This window comes from Ostrinia furnacalis, unplaced genomic scaffold, assembly GCF_004193835.3.
Source record: "Ostrinia furnacalis isolate ACB-3 unplaced genomic scaffold, ASM419383v2 OfSCF5107, whole genome shotgun sequence".
Taxonomy (NCBI): domain Eukaryota; kingdom Metazoa; phylum Arthropoda; class Insecta; order Lepidoptera; family Crambidae; genus Ostrinia; species Ostrinia furnacalis.
Window position 1 is genome coordinate 88,674 of NW_021135346.1, and position 9,674 is coordinate 98,347.

Below are 9,674 nucleotides of genomic sequence, written 5' to 3' on the forward strand. Positions count from 1 at the left end.
ACTGTTCGTTTATGAAATTTTTTGATAGAATTACACTATCGTTTGGACGTCATTTGGCTGAAACGAACGAAGGAACGAACACTATCGTTATGTGCAAGTACACGTACTCACACAAGTAAAGCTCACTCGCCTTCGTGAGTTGCAGGAACTAACATTATTCTGCATCCAAATAATTTTCGTGTAATTGATATTAAAGTCAGTGACCTCATGAGATGCAACGATCGCGACTAAGCTGCGGGTGGGACCTGGGGTGACCATGGTTATAATTTTCTCCTATTAAAACATGGGACTGCTTTAAATTCGCGATTTCTAGTACTTACGAGAAGTTAGAAAAAGTGATATTTCGTCAATCAGTAATTATTAAACCTTTGTATTTAACAAAAGACGTAGCACATACTGTCACTTTTCAGTTTACTTGAAAAATCTAGTAACCTAAGTACTTAATTATATTTTTTAGTAAAATCATTAAAAAGTCATCATCAATCGCGATTGATGACATCAGTTAGGTAGGTCTTATTTAACAAATATCGTTATTTACTACTATCGTCACAATATTAAAAAATACCTATATGCAGGACAGATAGACTTACAGAGATAGGCAATTTGGGAGGACGATAAATATTTTATTTTCTGTAATAAATAAATGCATGGTGTACTTTTATTTAACATCTTAAAATCATCATTAGAAAACAAAAGTTAGTCCCTAAAATTCACAACACATGGGTAACCCACGTTTTAATCCCGCACACCAAGTTCCGTATAAGAACAAAATGCAAGCCTGCTGCACAAAGGGCTTCTCAAAAACCAGAAGCCATGGCGACAATATTTGACTTTTCTTTTTGCCCAGCACCGAAAGATGTCTGAAGAGCGCGCGCGCTTACCAAAAAGCATAAAAAGCATAAAAAAACGCCGACGACAACTTAACGCCATCATGTTAATGACGGAGCTAGCATCAAAAAGGTTTTGTCTTATCCGAAATTTTCGTCCAATACTTTTTATTCGCGTCTCTGGCGCTCGGAAAAGTTTTGAGGACGCCCCTTAATTATGTGGAATTAAAATCGCAAGACTCATTTCGAAATAGGAATGTTTTTGCAAGGATTTTTGATCTAAATTAATGTGTGCCAGACTTTAACGCTTTTCCATTGCCGTTAGGAATATTTGCTTTGTGAAAACCGTGTGTAAGTATTTAAAACAGCTAAATAAATAAATACATCACAGCTGATCCATCATTGAATGTTTTAAGATTATTTTTAGATTTCAAAGAATGTTATTTATTACTATTTTTAGCAATATCAGTATCCAATATTTTAGAATGAAACTAGTCTAAAAGATTTCAATATAATGATAAATCATACAATTCTCTGAACCACCTCCATAGTGTAAGCCTATATTTTACAATAAAATTTTTCTGCGAAAAAATAAATATAAATCATTAGGAACGTTCTTACTAAAAAATAATAAAATATTAAATAATATGACGTAAGAAGTTAAAAACGGCATTTACATGATGAAAATACTCTGGATAAGTTTATTTATGCGGCAAACATTTCAATATACCCTCGAAAAATACTGTATCCCCCGTGAAAATACCGTAACCCGTGTTTGTTGCAAATAAACACTGGCGATGGGGAAAGAAACATCCACGTCTGATCGGGAACTCGGTTATTCTCCGAGGGAATCGGGCACTAGCCAAGTGAAAGAGAATAGTGGAATATGTTCAAACTAGCACCTGCATAAAATCAAGCTCGTACGAACACAAGTACCTACTGCACGAATTTTCAGACATTTCACTTCCACTTTGCTTTGAGGAGTAATTATTTAGGCAGAGTGGCATACAACTACGTTCCCTCTACCCGTGGATGTCGTAATAGGCGATTCAGGGGATAATTAATGTGCAAACATCGGACCTCTTTCCTTCACTTGCTTCTATTCAAGTGGACACAGGTTCATCTTCCTGCAGCGAAGACTTATCCCCTGATGGTGAAAATGCTGCTCCCACAAACTAAGGACACCTTATACCTACCTACTATGGCTTTTAGATAACTTTAGCAATAATACTCGTGCTGATTACACCAAGATTTGTTCCTCGGAGTCAAACCAGAAAGAGCAAAATTAAAGTGTGTGTGTGTATGGAGTTGTACTACCGTTTCCTTTTACTGTGGCGCCGTAGTTCCGAGTCCGCGTCGACTGCCGGTATATCAACAGCACTACACCTGATTGCATGGATTCGCCGAAGTTTTTCAAAGGGAATAATTTACTGACATGGCGAATGCTTAATGCTTATGGAACTGCTCATGTTTCACTTTGAATAAAGCGTTGATAAAGATTGAATACCAACTTTGTCATAGGGCAAAAAATATGATGCAGAGTTTTATGCAGGAAATAAGTATTTCAAAATCGTCGTTGACGAGTGAAAACCTCGTAAGTCGTTTTTACCAAAAAACACTTTTTAATGTAAGAAGTGAGAAAACTTCTTAACATTTTGAGCTCACCTTTATTATTATTCGAATAGGATGATTATAAGTGCCATCTATCGCATTCAATGAACACCTCATAAAAATATTCAGGGGGCGGTTTTTTGTCACTCTTGAAAAATGTTGTTTTCGGTATTCCCGAGGTTTTCACTCGTCAACGACGAAATGAGACCTAATAACGAAAAGAGCTAAACATAAAGAGAAAATTATCATTATTGAAACTATTTGACCGATTTGAAAAAAAAAATCACCATTTAAATTATTTTCTGAGAAACAAGCGAAGTTTGCCGGGTCAGCTAGTTTAGGATTTTAAGTTTTTGTTTAAAATCATGTCAGAATGATAAACTGCAAATCTTGTCCTCCGAAATACCCTTTTAACATATTCCTAGTACTTACAACAACATTTCGTCCTATTATTTCCTACTTACGGCCGACTACTACTAACTCAAGGAAAGTTTTCCCGAAGCGGTTGACGTGCTAATCTGAACGAGTTATCGCGAGTGTTGCCCGTCGAAGAAAATGACTTAATTCACGGCTGCGTGACTTGCCACACTAACCGTTGAAATGATTGGCTTACGAGAACACCTACTTTTAGACCTTTCGATGCAGTTCTACGGTCAATTAATTTGATTGACGACGAAATACACAATTATGAGTTTTTCATGTCCTACTTAAAACCGTACGAGCCATTTTCGCAATAGATATGATAAAATTCAATGATACATTGAAATAATTTTGAATCTTAAAATTAGCCATCCAGTCAATCTGGACGTGCTCGCAGAAATATAATGTGTCCGTCTACACTTCACAAGAAAAGCTAGAGCTCCACAAGGTGGAACTTTGTAATGCCACCTGAATGGAAAGTAATGTAGACAGTTACTTATTTGACAAAGTTTCAAAGGAAGTTTAGTAACTTCAATTCTTAAAAAAGTTTACACAAAAAAAATACGCTTATTTCATCATAGTAATGGTAGAAAACCTCTTTTTACGAATATACAGTGTGAGTAACGTAAAGTGTACATATGAAAATAGATGAAACTAGACCTATTTTTATCGACAAAAAAGAGGTCAAAAAATTTTGAGATTTTTTTAAAAAATTTTGTAGAATTTTTTTTCTTCCAATTACTTATTGTAAAGAAAACGTAATAACTTTTAAACTAAGAGGTATATCCTGATAAAATAAAAACAGTAATAATGCTAAATAACAGACGATACTAATAAAATACTCAGAAAATGCCAACAAATAATAAAAAATGATACTTTTTGAAAAAAATCTGCTTTTAAATTCGTGTTTTTTTGGTTATTTGATAAATTTATCCAAAAAATGTCCCTATAACCGGTAGTTTTTATTACTTTTTATTATTCTCTATCGTATAACCTTCGTAAAACCATAAATTGCATTTCTCTATCTCTATCACAACGTTTGCAATGATCGTTTGAACTAAGCCTCTCCGGGCGTGCCATTCAACGCTTCGTTAACAACGAAACTGAAAATGGCTCTAGATTTGTTATTTTGATAAAGACAAGTTACATTTCAAATAAAAACAAAAGATTTCGAAGTAAAATAAGCATTTTAGTTAAAATTAAAATTGTCTCTTAACTGTAGCGGAGAATAATGTTGTGGCAGGCCTTTGTTCAAACGATCATAGCAAATGTTGTGATAGGGATAGAGACATGCGATTTTTGGTTTTACAAAGATAATACGATAGAGAATAATACAAAGTAATAAAAACCACCTGTTATAGGGGCATTTTTTTGAGAAATTTATCAAATAACCAAAAAAACACGAATTTTTAAGCAGATTTTTTTCAAAAAGTATATTTTTTTATTATTTGTTGGCCTTTTTGTGTATTTTATGTATTTTTTAGTATCGCCTGTTATTTAGCATTATTACTGTTTTTATTTTATCAGGATATACCGCTTAGTTTAAAAGTTATTACGTTTTCTTTACAATACGTAATTGGAAGAAAAAAAATTCTATATAAAATTAAAAAAAAATCTCAAAAAATTTTTGACCTCTTTTTTGTCGATAAAAATAGGTCTAGTTTCATCTATTTTCATATGTACACTTTAACGTGACTCGCACTGTATAATCAAAATTACTTGCGTAAAAGAAAAACACGACGTGGAAACCAAATCACGTTACCCTCCAGGGTAATTGGTGAACGTAGTTACTCTAAGTAAACGCGATAGTATTTTAGCAGATTCACCTTCATATAAATGAGTTGGGTTAAGTTTATTTTGTACAACTACCCCCGAGGTACAGACGGTAATAAAAAGAGCGGTGAACGAACTCCGCAGCATGTGGTTACTAAGGATTTTATTCAAGCTGAGTATCTTGGCCAGTTTGGAGAAATCATAATATTGTCTTTGGGAATAGTGTTGTAATGGCTGCAGAGCAAGCTTATACGAAGGTTATTCCCAACTCAGCTTCGTAAAGGTCCCAACCCCAACTCAGCATTATTATTATGAGAATAATGATATGCAGACCAGAGAACAGTAGGTACTTAGTAGTTTTAATAGATGTTATTTTTCAAGATAAAGTATAGTCTGATGAGCTCTAGACAGATAGGATATTTAGTACTTTAAAGGTAGATTTGTCTTAGAAGCCCGTTTGTCACTCACGCAACTGTAATAACTTAGCAGATTTATTTGTTTGTTAGAATCTGATAAAAAAAACTGCACTAATACTATTACAGTCTGCAGAGTTAGCTGTGACAGGATTCAAACTTATTGGGAAGGCTTATGTGGACATAAATCATGGATTTATGCATCATCATAGAAAGCCTTCGGCTGAACTAATACTGAAAATATGTCATCAGCATTAGATCCTTTATGTACCTATTATTAGGATCCATTAACCTTTGTTAGTTTATTCAGCAAAATGCCTTCTATAATGATGATGATGCATAAATCTGTGACTTGTGTCCAGTGAATTTATATAGGTATTTTGTTGTAGTTCAATGACTACAACGCAAGCACACCCATTCAAACACCTAGTATCAGCAAAAGAGAAACACGTCCCAACCTTCCTTATCCCGATCGCCATAACAACAATGGCCATCCCATAGTCGAATTAAGAAACTCTACCCGCCAATTATTTCCGGGGAACTTAAGAAATAGGTGAAGGGAAAGTCCCGGATCGGTACGCGGGACACGTCCCGGCTTATTTCGGCGGCACGTCCGCACGACAACTTTTATTAGTTCTTAGTATCGTAATTGTTAGCGAGACTTTGGTAACTTGCTTTAAGGGTTGTTCTGTCAGAGAGATAGGGAGAAGATATTATTATGTACCTACTTTAGAACATCTACAGAGCAGGATGAATAAAAATGACAAATGTGACAATGACAAAAACCAAATTAGTAAATATTTTACAACATATTTTTTTGAATTTACGCGAAAGATTTAAAGCATTAATTAGGCAATGTAAACTTCGTTATTGTTAAAACTTCATTTAAAATAATATATATTTTGATGATAAGAAAATGTTGCAAATGCATGAAAATGTTCAATGATGGCAAGGCATTTGACTAATTTTCGTGAAAACTTCATGCTGCATCCACAAGAGTGTTAAATGAAAGATAATATCGCAATTTCTCGTATTTGAGTACATTTTATTTCAAACTAGCTTTTGCCCGCGGCTTCACCCGCGTGAAATTTAGTTTGTCACTAATCGTCATAAATTATAGCCTTTAAGTTATTCTGGGTTATAAACAATAATACTGTAAATTTTCATCAAACAGTAGTTTTTTCGTGAAAGAGTAACAAACATCCAGACATCCAGACATCCACACTTTCGCATTTATAATATTAGTAGGATAGAAATACGTCCATCTGAAAATTTTCTCTTCTGCTGGAAAATAGCAGGTCTAATTTGACTGATTGTTTGACGAAAAACGATTTACATGCTACGACTTAGTGGTTCTGTACAAGTACCTAACACGATTAAGTAACATAAGCGTCAAGAATAATCGCGAACCTTAGTAGAAACACAATAGAAACGTTAGCTACTTCACGCCACCTGGGAATCCGCTTTGTATAATTTATTGCTGTGCCCCAGGCCTGGGGGTAATACGATCTTTGGATTAGGACTACTGTTTGAGGCTGGCCTACCGTGGATTGCGACGATTCGTTGTCTAGGAGTAGTAGATGGAGTAACATACGGTTATTGAAAAATGCCAGAGTTTAAGGCTGGGTTGCACCATCTTAGCAACATTTAACTTTCACAAACGTCAAAAATCTGTCAAATTCCATACAAAAACACCGGTAATCGTTATAGTTACGGTCAAAGTTAGGTGGTGCAACTCAGCCTAATAGTTTTCAAATGAATCTAATAATACAGAAGTCTGTAAAATGCAACAAAGCTTGCAGTTTGTGATTTTGTAGAAAAAAAAACCGTTTTTAGTTATTTACAAAAATTTGCAAAATGTTGCATTATTTTCCTAAAAGAGGCAGGTATTATAACGGTAGTGGAAGAAATAAGTGTAACGCTATAGTATTGAGGATAATATTATGTCCATTGAGGTTAGGCTAGGAGCCGCACATAAAAAATTGTATATACGAGTAAGTACTCGTACGCTGCGATCAAAGCGTTATATGGATGATATTCTTCCAATTGTGTAGGTAATACTTATGTCTTTGCAGTGAGTAAAAATAATTGTAACATTTTATTATGTAATCAGCCTGAATAGGTACAGGTGAAATAATACTCCCATTTTATTTTACATTCCCAGTAAAAATACAAAATTACAGCAAAAAGAAAGTTTCCCTTTTAACAAAGACCCTCGTTTTAATAAAAAAGCAAAAAGTAGAGTATATTTCATTTACCCTTCAACAATGTATCAAGGGAAGACAAGGGTGCAAAAGGGGCACCTACCAAATGAAAATAAACGTTGAACGATCGCTCTGACCCCTCACTTCGACTGACGTGGGAAATAAAGGAAAATGAGGCGAAACACCTACGTAAAAAAAGATGTTAAATCGTTGAAGGGTATAATAAAGTCGGGGAAAATGTACCTCCTTTGGAGGCACTCAGCCAAAGACTACAAAACTGATTTTTCTGGGAACTTTTATTTCTGGGAATTTTACTTTTTATTAGTGGAAAGGGAAGAAAGAATTACACTGCGAGTGAAGTGGAAAGCCTGTTACGTTTTGAGATATTGCGAAAAACCAACATGGTAACAGGTAAGTACTATGTGGAAATAATTATAAATGATACTGTTTACAAAAGATACAATGTCATGAATTTTTGGAACTTTGGAAAGTGAACTATAAAGAACTGACAAACCACGGTTCAGCATGGTTAAGGGCAGGACAAATAGTATCCAGAATTGACGGTCGACGGGGCAGTAGGTGGACTGACGATGGCTTTAGTTTTTTTTTTATGTGACAGGAGGCACACGAGCAGACGGATCACCTGATGGTAAGTGATTACCGTCGCCCATAGACACCCGCAGACCCAGGGGCGTTACAGGTGCGTTGCCGGCCTTTAAGGTGAAGATACGCTCTCCTCTTGAAAGCTTTACGTAGTAGTAAAGTTTTACGTAGCAAGCTTCAAGTTGCTTACCTTTTAGTGTCTATCGGTCACATTTGTGCGTACCTCTTCTAACATAGAATTGGGATGGGAACATACTTAACAAAATTCCCTGCTGCTCCCGTTCCCCATCAGAAAATAAGTTACACAGGGTCTACCTTTTTACAATCGATTCACTTGTACAAACTACTAAAGTACTATTATTAAGAAGTGATGTAATTGGGTACACAGATGCAAGATGATGAGACGTTCTGAGCTTTAATTTCCTGTAAAAAATATCATATATGGGAGTGTTGCCATAAAGCTGTTAGCACCCCATTCGAAACAAAAGACAAACCAAAATACGCGTAAATGGGAAGAGATACGACGTAAAAATAGCGTGACACCCGCACATATAGGTTTATTGCACATTACGTGGTGCTATAAATTTTTCGGACACGAAATACGCTGTTAATAGACTGTAATGGCGGCCGAGTCCGGTTGTGCCGTGATTTGAGCGGCCAAATTGTCGTGATCACAGATCATTTAGCACAATAGATGCCCTTTTAAAGAACATAGAGCCCTTTTCACGGACGCTGAGTTGTTAAATATTTTTATAATGCAAAATTTTCGTTCTTTTACAGTTTGTTACTGAAGACAGAAATGTGGGACACTTGTCTAAATAAGAGAATAAGTACCTACAACTGGTGTTGGCTGCTGTCTGTTTAATGTTATTGATAATTGCTGAAACTTTTATTTTATGCAGAGTTCAAGACATAACGCTTCTAATAACTTAGGGGATGCTTAAAGATTTCACTTGAACACGAGAATGTCGTTTGATGGGATTTTTGCAAAATTAGGCTTCTGAAAGCGTCTCTACACGTCACTTAAACCCTACCACTGCTGCATTATTTAAAAATTTGGTTCAATGTTGATAAGATGCATNTCACACTTGACATGACACAACTGAATGACAGTTATCTTTTTCTGCGCATCAGTCGGGTGTTACGTTTAGGAATCACAAACCTTCCGCTCTACAGATTTATACAGATAACATAATATTAAGATTGGTACTATTAATCATCAATAATCATTTGCAGCATCTGAGTCCGGCGCCGACATATTTATTAATTTATCGATATTGACACTACGACAAGAATAGAATTTAAAAATATCTACAAGCTTCGTAAATGCACGCAACTTTTTTTATTCAACTGGTAAAGTTGAATGGCGGGAAAGTGAAGCGTCTAAAATTTTGTGTTTAGTATTTAGTCGACTATGATTAAGTAATATACATAATAATGGTGGATTAATAACAATAATAGTGTGCGTGAACGTGCATGAACAAAATTAGCGCAACATCAGTTTTAAAATTATCTCAAGAAGTCCTAAGAGTCGAATTAAAAAAAGTGTTTGAATAGAATATTGCAAATCTAAATGTAATCTAAATCGTATAACATAGTAGCTATTAACTAATGATATTTTTTATAGTTAATATAAAAATGCCTAGAAAAACGAAATATAGAAAAATAAAAAACTTCTATAACGCTTGAGATTGAAAGTCCAAGTAATATTCCTGCATATCCCCCGACGTTACCTAAAATTTGAAAAGGCAATTTATGATCAACACAATATTATAATAATTGCATAATCTTACAAAAAATAATGTAAATACATGTAATTAAAC